This window comes from Choloepus didactylus, chromosome 14 (genome assembly GCF_015220235.1).
Source record: "Choloepus didactylus isolate mChoDid1 chromosome 14, mChoDid1.pri, whole genome shotgun sequence".
Taxonomy (NCBI): Eukaryota; Metazoa; Chordata; class Mammalia; order Pilosa; family Megalonychidae; genus Choloepus; species Choloepus didactylus.
The window spans coordinates 9,236,056-9,253,610 of record NC_051320.1 but is presented as its reverse complement, the minus strand read 5'-3'; the positions used below and the strand labels follow the sequence as shown (position 1 = coordinate 9,253,610).

At 40.6% G+C, this 17,555-nt stretch overlaps 1 pseudogene; it reads left to right on the top strand.

Moving 5' to 3' along the window:
• The first annotated feature begins 1,035 nt into the window (after positions 1 to 1,035).
• LOC119509601 lies at positions 1,036 to 2,334 on the top strand (annotated as a pseudogene).
• Positions 2,335 to 17,555: the final 15,221 nt, after the last annotated feature.

The window sequence follows — 17,555 nt, the reverse complement described above, 5'->3', positions numbered from 1 at the left end:
TGAGAAGTTTTTTTGTGTGTGTTTCGTTTTAGTTTTGGTTTTAAGATGGGAGAAATAGTGGCATGTTTATATGCTATTGGGAATGAGTAGTAGAGAAAAAAGGTAATAATGGGAGAGAAAGAGAGAGAGAAGTGATGTTCTTCAATAAGTGGGTGTAGATAGGATCAAGTTCACAAGGAGTGTTGGCTTTATTTAGGGGTAGAGTTTGTCTGTGTCAAAAGGTGGGAAGGAAGGGTTTGTGGATACAGATACAAGTAGGTGAGTGCATGTGGTGGTGGTGGTGGGGTCTATGAAGGCTCCCTCTGGATTGTTCCGATTTTCTAAGTGAGGTAGAAAGCAAAGCCATCAGCTGAGAGTGAGGAAGGAAAGGAGGCATTAGAGGATTGAGGAGGAAGATGAGGGCTAGAACTGGTTGTCTAGGAGTGTGAAGACTACATACTCTAGGAAAATGAAGCATAATACTTGCTGAGCAGCAGCGATGCCCCAGTGGGGTTTTGCATTCTTGAACTTAACGTGCATTGAGTCAGCCTGGGTGTGTGTTCATCTTCAGCCATGCTCGGTCGCATGAGTGCAGGCATGGCAGGAGTAGAGATGGATTCATCCAGGCTGGTTATGGCCAAACAAGTGCAGCAAAGGGAAGGCAAGGGAGCTGGGGCATACAAAGGGAAAGATTATAAGTGACTGTGGAAATTAAGTCAGGAAAAGCAGAGTGGAGACATCAAGGCCATGAAAGTTAAGGAAAAGACAAGAAGTCCCAGAGAGGTAGGAGGGCTGCTGGGTGCGGGTACTGCAGGGGGTGATAGCGGGTGGTGGTCAGAGAGTGGGATCCATGAATTGGCTTACAGAGAGTCTGCCAGCTCTGGCTGGGAGGGCGTTCCTGATGCTGGAGGAATAACAAGATCATTGGAGCAGAGGATTTGAGAAATGGAGAGGCCAGGGGGTGGAAAGCATTATCTATGCAGATACTGATGGCACCAAAAATTAAGACAGGGTGCTAGGGGTCATGGTGACTGTGAGTCAGGAGCTGAAGTCTTCTCAAAATGAGGGGAAAACAACTGAGAAATGGTAGATGGCAGGGATGCTGGAGGGTAGTATGTGATATAGTTGATGACATGAAGTTCAAATGTGTGGGTTTGTGACCTGAAGGTTGCAAAGACAAGAACAAGGGAATACCTGGTTCCCTTCCAGGCCAAATCAGCTCTCTAACCCCTTCCCCTCCTTCCAAAGCACATAAGTTCTTACATGGTGCTGCATTATGAAAGACAAGTAAACGTGCAGCAGCATCAGTGAAAGATGGGCAGGGAACCGAAAGCTCTGCACCCGGTCTCCTCTGCCTCCATCTCCAAGGCTCCTCTGCAGAGCCCCATAGCCCTAAAAACCAAGGTCCTCTTCCGAAGGGAATTTTAAGACTCTGTGCTAGAGAAGCAGCCTGCAAAGTCTGGCCTGTGTGCACTTGGGACCCGCCTGAGCTGGGGCGAAGTGGAGCTGAAGCTAAGGGTGATCGTCACATGACTTACTTAGAGAGAGATTGCTAAGCAAAATAAAATGGAAAATCTACTAGAATCAAGAATGACGGATCCCTGTTTAGTTGGAGTCCAGCTTCATACCACAGGTTTCAGGGCTTTGCAAGAATTGTCATCAAATGATATGCTTTTACTTCCGCTTGAAACTGGAATGACATGTTCCGGGAATAATACAGTCTGCTTCCATCATGTAAAAATTTACATTGACAGATTTCAAGATTTGCAGAAGTCGTGTTGTGACCCATTTAACATACACAAAACACTAGCCAAAAAAAAAAAAAAAAATTGCATATAATTGACTTAGAACCGGCCACTTTCTTGAGTGCAGAATTTGGAAGGCAGCTTGTACCTGGGTGGAAACTTTGCCCAAAATGTACATAGATAATCGGTGGAAGTGTGGATATTGATTCTGAAGACCATCAGAGAAGAAAACCTGATTCAGATGGAAAAACTGCTAAAGCCTTAAGGTCATTACAGTTTACAAACCCAGGAAAGCAAACTGAATTTGCTCAAGAAACTGCTAAAAGAGAAAACAGAAGGCTTACCAAAAAAAAAAAAAAAAAAAATGCATCAGCTTGTTCAGACAAACAAGTGATACCAGCAAAAAGTAAGGTCTGTGATAGCCAGGGTCTGCTGATCTTCAGTGGGATGGATCTCTGTGACTGCCTTGAGGAAGACTGCTTAGGATGTTTCTTGTCCTGCTTGTGGTTCTACCAAATGTGGAGCTGCATGCCATTGTGACAGCAAGTGGCCGTATGAGTAAATTGAAATAGAAGGATGAGAAATAATTCCTAATAAACATGCCAGGTAATTTGTGGTATCAAACCATGGAGTCTTTTAAAGGTCCGATCTCTATTTCTAAAATTGCATGATCCTAAGATATACTCACATTTTAAGCTTGGTTGACAAATGGCAGAGATTTGAAAACCACCTTGACGTGCACTGGATGTGCTTTTGGGGTGCTTTAAGATTCATTATTTGATGTTAACTTAGGTAGGTTCTGACTCAGCTATCAGCTTCTAGCTCATCTGGGTCAATGTAAGCAAATAAAGGCAGTGCTTGATTTGCATGGTTCCAATTAGCACAGACTTTGGTGACCACTGTTTAATTAGTAACACCAATCCCCTGACAACACAGTTCAAATTTGAGTTACCACAGTAATTTAATTGTAAGGAATTGCACAAAGTACATATTTCCCTGCTAGCTCTTCAGTCCACACATCACTACATAAATGACAGACGCATATCATGGTCGGTGACCAGTTACATCATTTCTTTCAGGTTCTGACAGTGATTGGTCACCTGGCATCTGTTATTCAGTTAATGCGTAGCCAGCAAAGTATGCAGTCAGATTGTCTCCTTGTCACCCAGCTGACCTTTTACAAAGTGGATAAATGAAAGAGAAAATTGACCACCAAAGGTAAAAGTGCAGCAAAGAAATGAAAAGTAATAAAACTGGAAGTGAAGCTTGAATTGAACATAAATGGAATTAAGAGAAGAAATAGCTGATCGTGGAAATGTTGACACTGCTGTCATTGGAGAGACTAGATATGCAGCCTGAGGAACTTGGTGAAGGCACACTTATCAACATAAATGAGGAAAATGGCTGTGATGAAAGGGTGAATATGTCCCAGAGGAAGTGGTGCTGGCAAAAAAACTTCACATTAAAGGAAATGCTCAAAAATATTTCACAAGAATGAAACTACAAAAGAGAAAATGTTGGAAACTGATCCAAACTTAAAGGGAGTGACAGTTTGCCAAGGTATAGGAAAGATGCTCACTCAATACCGTAAGATATTCAATAAAAAGAAGAATGCAAGCCGTGGTCAAACTGTTTTTGATTATCTTTTTTCAATGAAATAAAACACTTTAATTCTCAAACAAAACAAAACAAAACAAAACAAAAAAGAATCAGTGCTACAAAACTTTCCATGATATTCCTGTTTATTCCTTTAATTTTTTGTTTTTCTAAAAATCAAATAGACATTGTACAATAAACTCTCTTGTACCCATCAACCAGCTTTGTAACCATAAATATTTTGATATATTTTATTTCATCTATTGCCTCTCTTTTTTGTTTAAAGCCGGAGAATTTTAGGTTATACCATGTCCTTTTACTCAACACACTTCACTATGCATCTCAAGAAAAGGACATTTTCTTAGATAATTACAATGCCATCATCACACCTAAGATGAACAATAATTCCCTTACAGCATCTACTGTCTTGATATCTTTGGCAATATGCATGATTTGTTAGTGTAGTACATGGAAAGTTATATGGTGTCAGTGAATATTCAGCGATAATTTTGCATTCAGCAATAACCAAATTGGTTGGTTTGTATAAACCAGTATATTTCAGCTAATATTTATTGGCCTTTTTCTATGAGTTGCCCTAAGCACTTTTATGGAGTAGATGCTATTATTACTTAATTTTACCTAGGAAACTAAGAGCTCAAATCCTCATTGTAACATAGTAGTTGACAGCATGGCTCCTATCAGTAACCTGTACACATTCCAGCCCCAGTCTGCACATACCAGCTGCATGACTCTAAATAGAAGTCATATATTGTAGGATTCCATTTCCTCTTCTGAAATGAGATAGAAATCTGAGCTAGAACCCACTGCATGTTCTAAAGATTCAACAAGTTATATATATATAATATAACCAGGCACATACGTCCTGGCTCTTGATGTTTTTAGTATTAGGGTTTTAATCCAGTTCTGTCTGGTACCAGAACCCAACTGTCTTAATTTCCAGGCTGCTAAGACAAACACCACACATTGGGTTGGCTTGCACAATGGGACTTCATTGGCTCATGGTTTCAGAAGTTGGAAGACGTGCTTCCTCCCAGGATCAGTATTCCAGCAGGCCAGTAATTCTTGGGTTCCTTGGCTTTCCCATCCCATGGCGATGTCCTCTCCTTTCTCTTCCATGTTCCACTGACTTTGGCTTCCAGCTGTCTCCAGGGCTTTCTCTTTATAAGGCCCCAGTAATTGGATTAAGACCCACTCTGCTTCAGGTGGCCACACTTTCACTAAAAATAAGACATTCAAAAGGTCCTATTTAAAATGTTCACACCCACAAGAATGGGATTAAGATTAAGAAAATGTTTTTATTCTGGTGTGCATAATTCAATCTACCATACCAACCATGACCTCTAGTATAAAATTCCACTATATTTTGTAAATTGAGACATAGAAACAGCTTCCCCTTTTTAAATGACACTGGATCCATTAGCTTAGTTACTCATAAGGAAATAAATTAATCGGTTGGTGATCTGTATCACCACGTCACCCACAATGTCTCCGCAACCCCAGAGGGAAGAGGCACTGCCAGTGTGTCGCAGCACCCAAGGGGAAGGGTCTGCAGACAAAGAGGCACCTTGTTGTTGGGGGTTCAGCCTCCTGCAGAGACCGAGACTGGAGATGACCCCATCGGCCCCCAATATGGGTCACCCCAAGGAGGCCACTTGCTGTTAGAAACAAGATTATACTAATAATGTTAAATTTTAATCTCATTACTTGTATACCTCTTGTAATGTTTTGTCTAAGGAAGCACCAAAACCATCTATGCATGCATGGATGTGTGGCTCCTTCCAGAAGGCGGCAGGTCTGAACCCTGGGAAAATCACCATTTTGGAATAATGGTTGTGCTGCAGTCTCCTTCTCTAGGCAGCTCCAGGAAACACACACACACACACACACACACACACACACACACACACAGTAAACAAAGTATTCCCTTATCAAAGATCCGAGAAGATTTTCTCATCAGGTCTTTCCCGCACCCTTGTCCCATCTCTGATCTGAACCTGCCTTGGACCCTCACTTTACATCTCCATGCCATCGCTGGAAGCCCCTTATCTGCTGCCAGCACCTACCTTCCCACAACCCTCCTCCTTGAATTGCAACTGTCTTTGTCATTTCTTACAACAATCACAAATTCAAAATAAAAGTTGTGCTAATTTCTTAATTGGGAGTCTTCCTTCCAATTGAGTTTTCATTGAACATTAGCTCCAATAGGTATCTACACTGTGTTTGCACATATGTGTTTATTTTTGAAGAGCTGGTAATTGTACATTGTGAGTAGTATCTGCAAACCACATTGGACTGACTGGATAATTATTCTTCTTTTAGCAAATAATGTAAAATTATATTCTAGGTAAATACAGAGAAACCCCCTAGAACATTTGCAGGCAATTGTCTAAATAAACCAAGGAATATTTTTTGTGAACATCATAAGGATGAATTTCACCTTGAGCTGGGATAGTGACTATTTTTTATTATCTCACCTTCAATGTCCACTTGTTTAAAGAAAAAGATCATTCCTATCTAGTTCAATTCATGTTATAGAAATAGAATCAATACATTTATATTTTCTTTCTTTGGCCAAGTTCCTTTCAGTATTATTTCTTTTCCTTTTTGCAACATTTTACATGTTGAACTGGGGATGAACAGAATTCCATATTGTTGGCCATATGTATTAGTTATAGGTTTGGCATCTTAACAGAATTAGAAAAAAAAAAGTGGGTTAAACAAGATAGATGTGTATTCCTCTCTCATTTAACTGTCTAAGCGTAAGTATTCTAGGGCTACTCCGTGAAAGCTAAGGTTTTACCCTCATCAACATAGTCCAAGATAGCTTCTGGCCCCATCTGCCTTCCAATAAGCAGCAAGGAAAATAAGTGGGAAGGAGAGAGGATTCCCCTTTCCTTCAAAGACTTCATTCAGAAATAGGACACCCCATGTCCACTCTCCTCCCTTTGACAGAAGCTTAGTGACAGGGCCACACCTAATTGTAAGGAAGCCTGGGAAATAGGTCTCTACTCTGGGAGACCATGCACTCCGTTAAAATCCAAGGTCCCTAATATTATTATTTTTTAAAAATGGGTAATTGACATGCGGAACAACTAGCAATCTCTGCTGCATCATAGAAATACAATTCCTTTCCTTCAGATTTTGATGGATAGTAATACTAAATATCCACATCCTTTAGTATCTTTGGCAGGGATTGGCATTTGACCACCAGAATCTGTTCTCCCGTTTCTTGGTAAACAGTTGTGGCTGGGACGTGGCTGCCCAGCAAAGGAGGGTGTTGACCAGCACTTCAGGTTGCTGTGCATGGCCGTGTCACTATTTCTCACCAGTGGGATGGGATACCAGTGGAAGAGAAGTTTCTCCTGCCAGCTGGAGAAGTGGGTTGGACCCCTTGAGGTTCTTTTTCTCTTTCTGTGGTCTGAATGCAGATGATGAGGCTCCAGGCTCTAGATGATGTGGGACCAGTGGAAGAGCCTGGATCCCTGAATTACATATAGCAGCAAGCTCCCCACTGACCAAGAACTCCTCCATAGACTGCTCCATGAGCAAATGATTCATGTCCATTATGTTTGAGCATCACACGCTTTGGGATCCTTTAGTTGAAACCACTTTAGTTTGCCTTAACGATAGACTACCTCTTTATAGGCCTCCATTTGCTGTTGATTCTTGTAGTCATTGTGCTGTGGAACTAAATGATCCACAGGAAACACCAGAATTTTGATTTCTAAGCAGCTGGTGAACATTTTTGGGATGTAACATTTCTCCAAATTTTGTTGTTATTCACAAATTCTCCATTTGTTTGTGAATTTTGTTCTCTGTCAAAACATTTAAGACTATTTTCCGTCTTTTAGAAATTGAACAGCAGTTTTTCTGACACTGGTTTTTCTGATGATAAATAGTTTTTTTCCCTTCTATTTTTGGGTGTTGGGGATGCTTAATGAAAAAAAAAAAAATAGAAGTGTGCACTAGCAGGCAGGAATTCCATATAGCACTTGCTAGAATATTTCCCACAAAAGTTTGGCATCAGAACTTGTTCTTAGAGGACAAATGCCATTTATCTAGGGAACCAAATATAAATTCAGGGTGAAATGTATGACCTGAAAACTTAAAAGGTAAAGAAATAAACAAGACATTATCTTAACATTAAACTCCCAAGTGAAAATGATTCTGCAGAAACACTAGCTAAGGTATCTTGTCAATAAGCTTTACGTAGCTACTAATGTATAAAAAGGCAATCAAAATGTTTCCGAAGTCAAGAAACACTGCAGTCAGTGCTTCTCTCCTCCAGATCTGATTCTCAGTTGAATTTGGGTCATAAACTGGGAAAATGGAAGGGAATCAGTGGCTAATGGCGAAGCACTGTATTTTAGTGATCACCCAAGCCACACAGGGTTTAGTAAGGTTTGCTTAACTTTCTAATTAATTTTTTCCACTGCATGTGTTGGAAAGATATTCTAGGAGAGGAGGCTAAATGCTAATTGGTCTGTAGGTTGTATGGTCTTCAGCCATTGCCCTTTCGGGGCGTACTCTTCTTAGTTGGGTTCTTTAATATTTTGGCCAATTAAAATTTAGTGTAATATTCACCACTTAGAAAGAAATTTGCAATACACATCAGTGACCTTCATATGTTTATACCCTTTGATCTGATAGTAGTTTCAATTTCTTAATATCTATCCTAAGGTTACTGTAACTTTTTAGTTAATCCACTCTTCCAACCCATATTTATTGAGGCCCACAATTTTTCAGGCAGTTTTCTAGGTTTTAGGGATATGGTAGAGCAGATGATACAAAGTCCTGTCCTCACGGAGTTTATTTTTTATTGATAAAAACATCAAACATATAAACAAACAAAATAAATAATATAATACCGTGTAATATTAAGTTCATTGAAGAAAATCACAGCTGGGTAAGGGAACACCAGTGACGGAAGGGGTGAGGTGTATTTGCATACTTTACATAAGGAGATCAGAAAAGGCCTCTCTGAGGAGGTGACATTAGGGGTGGCCCAAATGAAGTGAGGGGACAGGCCTGTGAATAAGCACTAGATGACTATTCCAGGCAGTGGGGCCAGCAAGTGCAAGGGCTGTAAGTGGAAATGAGTAGCAAAAAGTCCAGAGTGATGGAGCAGGACATGAGGATGGAGAGAGAGACAGGAGCCAGGTCCTGAGGGTTTTCCGAGCCAAGAGAAGGATGGTGGACACTGTCCTGGGTGTGAGGAGATGCTGCTGAAGAGGATTGAGGAGGAGAGAAACATGATAATTTGTGCATTAGAAAGATCCCTCTGGGTGCTACAGAGAGAAGCATTTGCAGGGGTGGGGGTGAGGGGGGTGGGGCGCCATTGAAACAAGGACTCCAGTTAGGGGAATTATTAGGATAGCTCAGGTCAGAAAAGGTTGAAGGCTGTTTTGGTTTGCTAATGCTGCTGCTATGCAAAATACCAGAAATGGATTGGCTTTTATAAAGGGGGTTTATTTGGTTACAAAGCTACAGTCTGAAGGCCATGAAAATATCCAAATTAAGGCATCAACACAACTATACTTTCACCAAAGGAAGGCTAATGGCATCGGACAACCTCTGTTAGCTGGGAAGGCACGTGGCTGGCATCTGCTTGCTCCCAGGTGTGTTTCAAAATGGCATTCTCCAGAATGTCAGTATCAGCTTTCAAAGGCTGTCTTCAAAATGTGTCTCTCAGCTGCAGCTTCTCTGCAGTCTTTCTGTTTGTGAGCTCTTTTATAGGGCTCCTGTGATTAAATCAAGACCCACAGTGAATGGGCAGGGTCCATATCTCCATGGAAATAATCTAATCAAATGTTTCATTTACGGTTGATTGAGTCACATCTCCATGGAGACACAATCAAAGGATTCCAACCTAATCAATACTAATACGTCTGCCCCCACAAGACTGCATTAAAGGACGTTGTATTTTGGGGGACATAATACATCCAAACTGGCACAGAGGCTCAGATGGGGTGTTAGGAGAGGGGTGATGATGGAATTATCCAGAAAGGATTTGTGGAAAGTCCTATTGTCTAATGGCTTTGACCCCTGTGTGCTTCATGCAAAGCCAACAGAATTTTTGCGAGATCTTTATAGACAGAGCCATTGCCGGTCTGGACTGGAGGAGACAGACAAGGAAAAAATTAAAGGAAAAATCTCTTCAAAGACAGAGCCATGGAGGTTGAGGTCTGGAGTCAGGAGGTCTCGGGCTGGGAGAGCGGAGCAGCCCACATGCATGGAAAGGGTGAGTTTGCCCTGGAGGTCGAGGGTGGGCTTTCCGCCTCGATTCTCTGGAAGAGTTTTGCCACTTCAGGTCCCAAAGAGGGTGGAGCACATACCCAGGGAATTGGGGAGAGCCTGGCTGCCACCACACTGTTCTGAAGGGGTTGAGCGTGTGCCCCGGAGATGGAAGGGAATCCGGGAACTGCCGCAATGTTTGAGGAGGGTGGGGCCGAGAAGGTGGTCTCCCCAGTGTGTGGATATGTTGGAGCACTCACCCAAGCATTTGGAGAGGAAAGGGCTGCTGAAAAGGCCCTTAGGAAGGGTTAGGCTCCCTCTCTCTCAAGCCCCAAGGATGCAAAGTTGTTCTGTAAATGACTCTCAGACTTTGAAATCTAATGGAGTTTGTCCTGCAGGTTTTAGGAACTGTTTTGGTCCTGTTTACCCTGTTTTCTTTACTGTTTCTCCTTATGGCAATGGGAATGTTTATCCTATGAATGTCCCTCCTTTGTTTTGCAATAGTTATCCTACCCACCAATGTAACTGTACAATGTTGACAAGGAAGACTTCGCTAAATTCACTCAACAGCCAAGACGTATCTGAATTATACCTCTTAACTGAGTGAAAAATAAGTATTGGTGTCAGTAGATTTGGTCATAGGGAAAATACAACATTTGAGATGTCTTAAATTTAACATAAATCCATGTTATTCCTTTGCAAGTGTCTGAAGTGCTTATGCACACAATTAGTGTTATCATTTTTTTATACTGCAGGTGTGCACTGATTGTGCATATCCATTTGAAAGCAAGCAGTCCTGGGTAAGAGAAAGTGTAAAATGTAGTGGAATGCAGCAAGAGGGTCATGTTTATCTTCAGGTTTGGCTCCAACTCACCGAGGAACTGGAGTCCTGCTCCTTTCAGAACTGGTCTTGTGAAATCTTTTTTGATTTCCTCATTTGAATGCCCTTTTTCAGTGAGGCCCAAACCACTAGAGGATAAAAAGAAAGAAGAGCAAACGCCATTGTATTAACTTCCCAGTTGCTAAAACAAATACCATACAATGGGTTGGCTTAAATGACAGAAATTTTATTGGCTAGTTGTTTGAAAGCTAGAAGTCCAAAACTGAGGTGTCAGCAGGTCAAAGCTTTATCCCTGAAGACTGTGGCATTCCAGGGCTTGCTGCCAGCCATACCAGGGTTGCTTGTTTTTCTGTTTCCTCTCTATTCCGAGTTGCATTGATTTCCAGCTTCTACTCCTCCCCATGGTTTTCTCTCACTATCACTGAATTTCTTCTGCTTATAAAGGACTCCAGTAATCCAGATTAAGACCTACCCTGTTTTAGTTGGGCTACACCTTAACTAAAATAACGTCTTCAAAAGGTCCTATTTAGAATGGGTTCACAGCCACAGGAATGGATTAAAATTAAGAATGTGCTTTTCTAGGGTACAAAATAAAACCTACCACAGTCATAGGGATGCTTCAGTTTATGTGTCAGTTTGGCTAGGCTGTGGGTCCAGTTGTTTGGTCAAATCCTGGCTTACTTGTTGCTCTGGAGGTATTACGGTGGTGGGATTAGCCTCTACAGTCAGTTGACTTTAAGTAAAGGTAGTAACTCTCCATAATGTGGCTGGGCCTCATCCAATCAGTCGGAGGTATTAAAAGCAAGGACTAAGGGTTTCAGGGATCAGAAGGAATTCTGCCTTAAGACTGCACCCTTTACTCCTTTTTCTGAGGAATTTATACACCAGATTTCAACATCACTCTTACCAGAATTTCCAGCTTCTAGCCTGCCCTATGGAATATAAATTTGCCAGTCTCCACAACCATGTGACCCAATTCCTTATAATAAAGGTCTTAATATGTATTATGCATGTATCCTGTTGGTTCAGTTTCTGTGGAAAACCCTGACTGGTCTAAGTTAGCAAATAAGTTAAATTAAAAAATGCGTGTATGAAGAGACCATGCAATGAAAAGGGGTCCCTAAAGCTTTGCTTGGACATTCTTTCACTAGCTAGTGAAGGAGTATAAGATTATCAGAAACAATAGTTTCATCACAGTTTCACATGTTTGGATACTCTGTAATGTCAGGAAAGTACCTACAGGGCGACAGTAATGGAGGCTGTGCAGAAAGAAAGTGCTCTTTGGAGCACAGGGTTTCCCGTATTTCTACTGAACTGCATCACTTTTGCCAGTGATTCCTATATTCTCTTATTTCATCAAGACTTCTTCCCAGACACATGCTTAAAGCATTTAGAATCAGGGCTGGTCTTACTTTTGTAAAAGTGGATCACAGTTGTTAAAAAAATTCTGAAGTTATAGAAAAATGATATAAACATACACACACACAAAGAATGTCCACCAAGTTATATTTAGAGTAAATAATGATGTAATTTGAGGAAAAAGAGCCCAAACTGAATGAGGATGGACTTTCATCCAATATGGCTGGGATCCTTATAACCAAAGGAAATTGGACACGGAAAGAGATGCCTTGGGGAGCAGCTAGAAGCTGGAAGTCAGTAGAACCTGGAAGAGAAAGGAAAAGACACTCCATGCATATTCCCATGTGAAGGAAAAGCCAAGGAATCCCAAATATTTCCAGCCAGCCATGAGCTACTGACACCGAGAGGAAGCAAGCCTTCCAGTCTCTGAACCTGTGAGCCAGTAAATTCCTGTTAAGCGAACCCGTGGTATGGTACTTGTTTTATCAGCCAGAAAACTAATACAGTAACCAATCATGTGTAATTTTTTTTATTACTTAACAGGTTCAGCATGAAGCAACAATATTTAAAAGACTAAAAGGAAACAGCTGGGAAGATATCCCCAAATAACCCAAAGATGGGCAAATTCTCCAGAAGGATATAAAAACTTCTATACCCTTAATAACAGAACCTCAAAAGACATGACGTAAAAGATGGCAGAATGTAGAGGTGAAATGAACCCATCTGCAGATCTTGTGGGAGATTTTAACACACCTGTGTAGGAACCGTTAGGGATTGCACTTGAGGGAGGGTTTGAGAGGAGAAGGGTGCCTGAGGTTGAGATCCAAAAGATTTGGATCTAGAAGCCGTGGCAGATTGAAATCATGGACCCCAACAAAAATATGTTCTTCTTCTTAATCCCTGTTCCTGTGGGATGAACCGATTTGTAATCAAGATGCTTTGAAGATGTGATGATGCAGGCTCATTTGTGAAGAGGCGCTTCTAAGATCCCATTAAGGTAGTTTAATCCATATAACTAGAGGCCCAACAAAGAAAGGCAGAGAGATCCAGGAGGAGACCAAGGATGTGGCCATGGTATGGAGGCAGAGATGCAGGCCAAGGAAACCCAAGGATGTGGCAAGCCAGTGCCAGATTTCAGGGGGAAAGCATGGCCTTGCTCATGCCTTGATCTGAGACTTCTAGACTCTCAAACCATGAGACAATAAATTCCCATAGTTAAACTAACCAGCATGTGGCATTTGTCAGAGCAGCCCTGGCAAACTAAGACAGATACCAAAGGACACCAGGTGTAAGAAGAAGTCTGAATAGTAGGGATGCCATCTACCAAATACTTTTAAGTTTGAATAACTAAAAATTAAATAGCCATCAGTCAAGGATTATATTCTTATATGCTCAGCATATAAGAATTATTATATATATATCAGTACATTATCATATATATTAATATTATATATTATATAATTAATAATATATTAGTGGAATTCCATGGGGAAAATTTGTTTTTTAATAATATCTAATAAGAATTGAACTCTTACTGTATGTGCTAGTCAATTAATCTAATTATTAACTCATTTTTCTCAGTGATCCTATGTTTGTAAGAGGAGGTGCCTAATTTTATAGATGAGCAAACCTAGGTACACAGAAAGTAAATTTGTGTAATGATACCAACTGCTGAAAACAGAGTCTGAACCTGGCCGCCTGGCGTCTGTGGTTACTCTGTTAACCATTGCACTACACTACCCAGGACTAACGGGGTTAATCAGCAACCTCTTGGTTGTATTCAGTTTCTAACAAGATTACTCAATGAGCTTGATTTTATCCACTTTAAAAAATATGGCAGCTTATGTTACTTATATTTTTGCAATATCCCTTCCATATCAATATGGAGGGCTAATTTAAAAATGTCTGAGAATAATGTCCCATAACATGCAAAAATGACCATGAATATTAGTCAGTGGACATTAATTGGAAAAACATTCTAAGTTCATACTCACCAGTCAATTAAATTGCATGAAAATGAAAGCTTATTTTATAATCTTCCTCTTTTAATAAATTAAAAAGCTAGATGGAGTTTTCAAAATCCTGAATAAGCATATTTCTTAAAAATTCAGGCTCAAAGTATCAGGAATATAGATATATTAATAACTGACATAAGATTGAGGCAAAACCAATGGGAAAAAAAAACATCTTTGGAACATATTGGACCTCATCCTGAAGAGAAAAATAATTTAGGTGTGAAAGCAACAAATGTTTGAAATTGCAGAGATGAAAATAGAGATCTGATCCTTAATCAGTTGAAATGATAACTAATAAATCAAATCTAGAAACAAAATCCTACCTCTCAGCAGGATCCTAAACCAGCTTTTTTTCCAACAACTGAATAATTTATTCCTGAAGATGTTAACTCTTTCTTCCTCTTTGAGCCTCCTTAATAATTCTCAGCAGACTTTAACTGTGGTGCAAAAGATCAAGATTTGAAAATAAGTGAAAAAAGTTTTTAAAAAGGATTAGAAATGTGCAAAATAATTCATATTGCTTTATGAATTATAGGGAAGTCTCAAAAACATGAACAAAAGGACTTATTTAAATGTCATCCCATTTAAATGGTAGATTCTCCATGACATTTTTCAGTTTATTGGCACTGAGTGAACTAATCGACATAGCACCCTGTTTTGAGTGTCCTTCTTCCCTTCTCCCACTCTCAGCCATCTTTCATGCCTTCCATATGTGAGGATCAATCTGTTGATTTCACTAATACTTTCACATCCCCCTTCAAGACTCTAATGAATCATCTTGGACTCCTTGATATGAGCAGAAATTAGGAAACTTATTGATCATATATTGTCTTTTTATACAGATATTTTTCTGGTCCATTGCTTGCTTCTTCTTTGTCTATTGAAGGTAGATTAATTTCAAGAACATCATGGCCAGGATTAATTGATTCTATATGTAAATAGAGGAAATTACATCGATTTCAAATATTGCAATATAGCATTTTTGGGAAAATATGCTAAGGGGAAATAAATATACTGAGACCCAGATCTGATAAAATATATCACAATTTTATATACAATACAATGTTATTCAATGATAAGAGAAAACTCAAAAATGCTTTACAATTTTTCCTTTGGAATCCTCATGCAATTTAAGAAGATTGGAGAAAACACATTTCAGCAGGCCTGGCAGTCACTCAAATTTGTGTGCTCTAAGTTTAGAACCAAACTCAATCTGCCCCCTTTTCAAGTTCTGTTCTGTGCTGGCAAAACACCACTTGCTTGTTCGGAGAGAGAAGGAATGCTTTGTAAAACTCACAAAAGTTACTGGACACTAAATAACCCCTCGACAATTATATTATTCTCAGCTTAAGTAAAATTGAATTAAACACTTACAGATGACGTCTTTCTTATAACACATGGGTATAAAATAAATAGAAAAATACTTAGCAACACTTATTTGGGGTTTATCCAAACTCTGTATTGCCTGAAATTTAAGTTTACTTACTTGATTTTTCCAAAATGCTATAGGATTTCCCTAGCTCTCATTTCTAATTCCCCATCATCACTTCCTTTTATATTATGAGAAAATTTCTGTTTTAGGTATAATCATTTTCTTTGCAGAATTTGAAATCCAAATATTGCAACATTGTGTTAAGAAGCAAAAGCTGAAATGTGAAAACATGCACCATGGTCTATTCATATTCAATTATGTGTAATGAATGAAACACTCATAAATATTTTAATCACATGTATATGTCTACATAAAAAGAAGTTCAACCTAAGCATTTCATAGAAATTTTCATTTTAAACTATTTTGCCTTCTAATTCTGAAATCTGATAGGTAGATCTATGCCTTTTTATAATGTACTAAACAGCTAGATATAAGACTTGGGGTATGGGTGCTGGCACAAAGAAGCAAGTTGTTTAGCTTCTCTCAAACCATTTCCTTAGCTAAAGAAGGAGGGAGTTGGACTTGATAATATTTAAATTCATTTCTTGTTCAAATTCTACGTGAGTCAGTGATTCCAGCAAGAAGTATGGAAATTACTTGTGATTTTATGGTTGACAATGTACATTTTAACCAGATCTTGTCCTCTATTGGTTATTCTATCTATTCTTAGCTCAAATGGCTGTGGGCAGAGGATGGATTTGCCAGGCACTCTACAACATTCCGTGTTTTCTGAAAACCTTTCAGATTATTTACGGTGCTCTTTTATCAACCTGAATGTGTAGCTGCCAAATCTAATGATAGCAATCAGAATATGAGTCAGTACAAGACCTAGGAATTTTAGTAGTTACTTCTCCGTGCCTTCAGGGTTGTGACATTGTATAGCATAACAGTTCTGTGCATAATCTCTGAAGTCAGGCTCTTTGACTTAAAATACTGACTCTGTACTTTCTGGCTCAATCTGTTGATTTCACTAATACTTTCACATCTTCTGGCTTCTTGACCTTGGGCAAGTTGTTTGATCTCTCTGGGCCTCAATTTCTTATCTGTTAAAGGAAGATAACATAATGTATTGGATAGTTCTGGGGAATTAGTGAGTCTGTACTCAGTGTACTTAGAACAATGCCCGGCACGTTGTAAGTTTTCTGCAAACTTTAGTTAGTATCGCTCTGCTCCTCATCTGTCTCCACGTTAGGATTTAAGCCCTGGAAGAGCAGGAGACCCTGACTTCGCCCCCAAAGGTGATGGCTGCTGCTGTTACTGCTTCCTGCTTCCTCCTCTTGTACTCTTTCCCGACGTCATCTACAAATGTGGGCATCCCAGCCATGGGTCCAGTCTGTCCTCATCCCCCCAAACAGCTGCTGCTTGGCCATCCTTAGGTGTGGGGACACTCAGTTGGGAGGAAGTTGCTGGGAGGAAGCTATGCAGGCTCTGGAGGTGGGCATGTGGCCTTTAGTGGGGGGTTCCATGGGCCCAGGTACCCAGCACAGTCTAGAGGGGAGGGCACTGGCGTGAGTGGAGATGTCCTTTTGGCTCTGTGGACTTCTTGGTGGGGTTGGTGGGGAAGGAGAGAGGAACACAACCAGAGGAAAGCCTCGGTCTTTCCCAAGTACAAGGGTGGGCCAAGATGCCCACAAAGTGCATTTGTAGCCCCTCACAGTGTGGGAGGGAACCCGGGTGCAAGGAGAAGGGACAGGTCTGTGTTCTGAGTTCCCCCTAGAGCTCTGAGGAGTCTGAAAATTCTCAGTTTGAACATGAGCTCCTAGGCATTCTCCTAGGGAGCATGATTTAATAACAGTCTTTGAACTTGATTTATGACTTTTAGATCTCTGGACTCCAGGAGGCCTGTACTTGAGCTCTTGCCCCTATGCTGCCCATCTTAAAGTAGGATGTGTAGAGACGTGGGTCTTGGCTGCTCTGAGGTCCAACACTGTGGACCTCACTCTCTTTCTTGCTGTGCTTTCTTACTAGGCATTGAGGACATGACACCCTTGAGTTCCCTCCCACCTTACCTGTAAGGCCTCCCTGCCTCCTTTGCTTTATCTTCCTCTTTTTCATCACCCAGTAATGTTGGAGGCATCTGAGGCTCAGTCCTTGGTCCCCTTCTCTTTTCTAGCTACGCTCACATCATGGGGCCACCAACTCCAACGTCTCTCATGCCCTCCAAAGTGTCTCAACACTGCCTGATCTCCCCATCACACCTGCTGCATCTCAGGTAAGGGCAGTTCATTCTTCCAGGTGCTCAGACTCAAAACCCTACCCTTGGCTCTTCCCCCTCTCTCACATACTGCATCCTGCTGTTGGGGAAATCATCTTTGCCCTGTCCTTCACATACT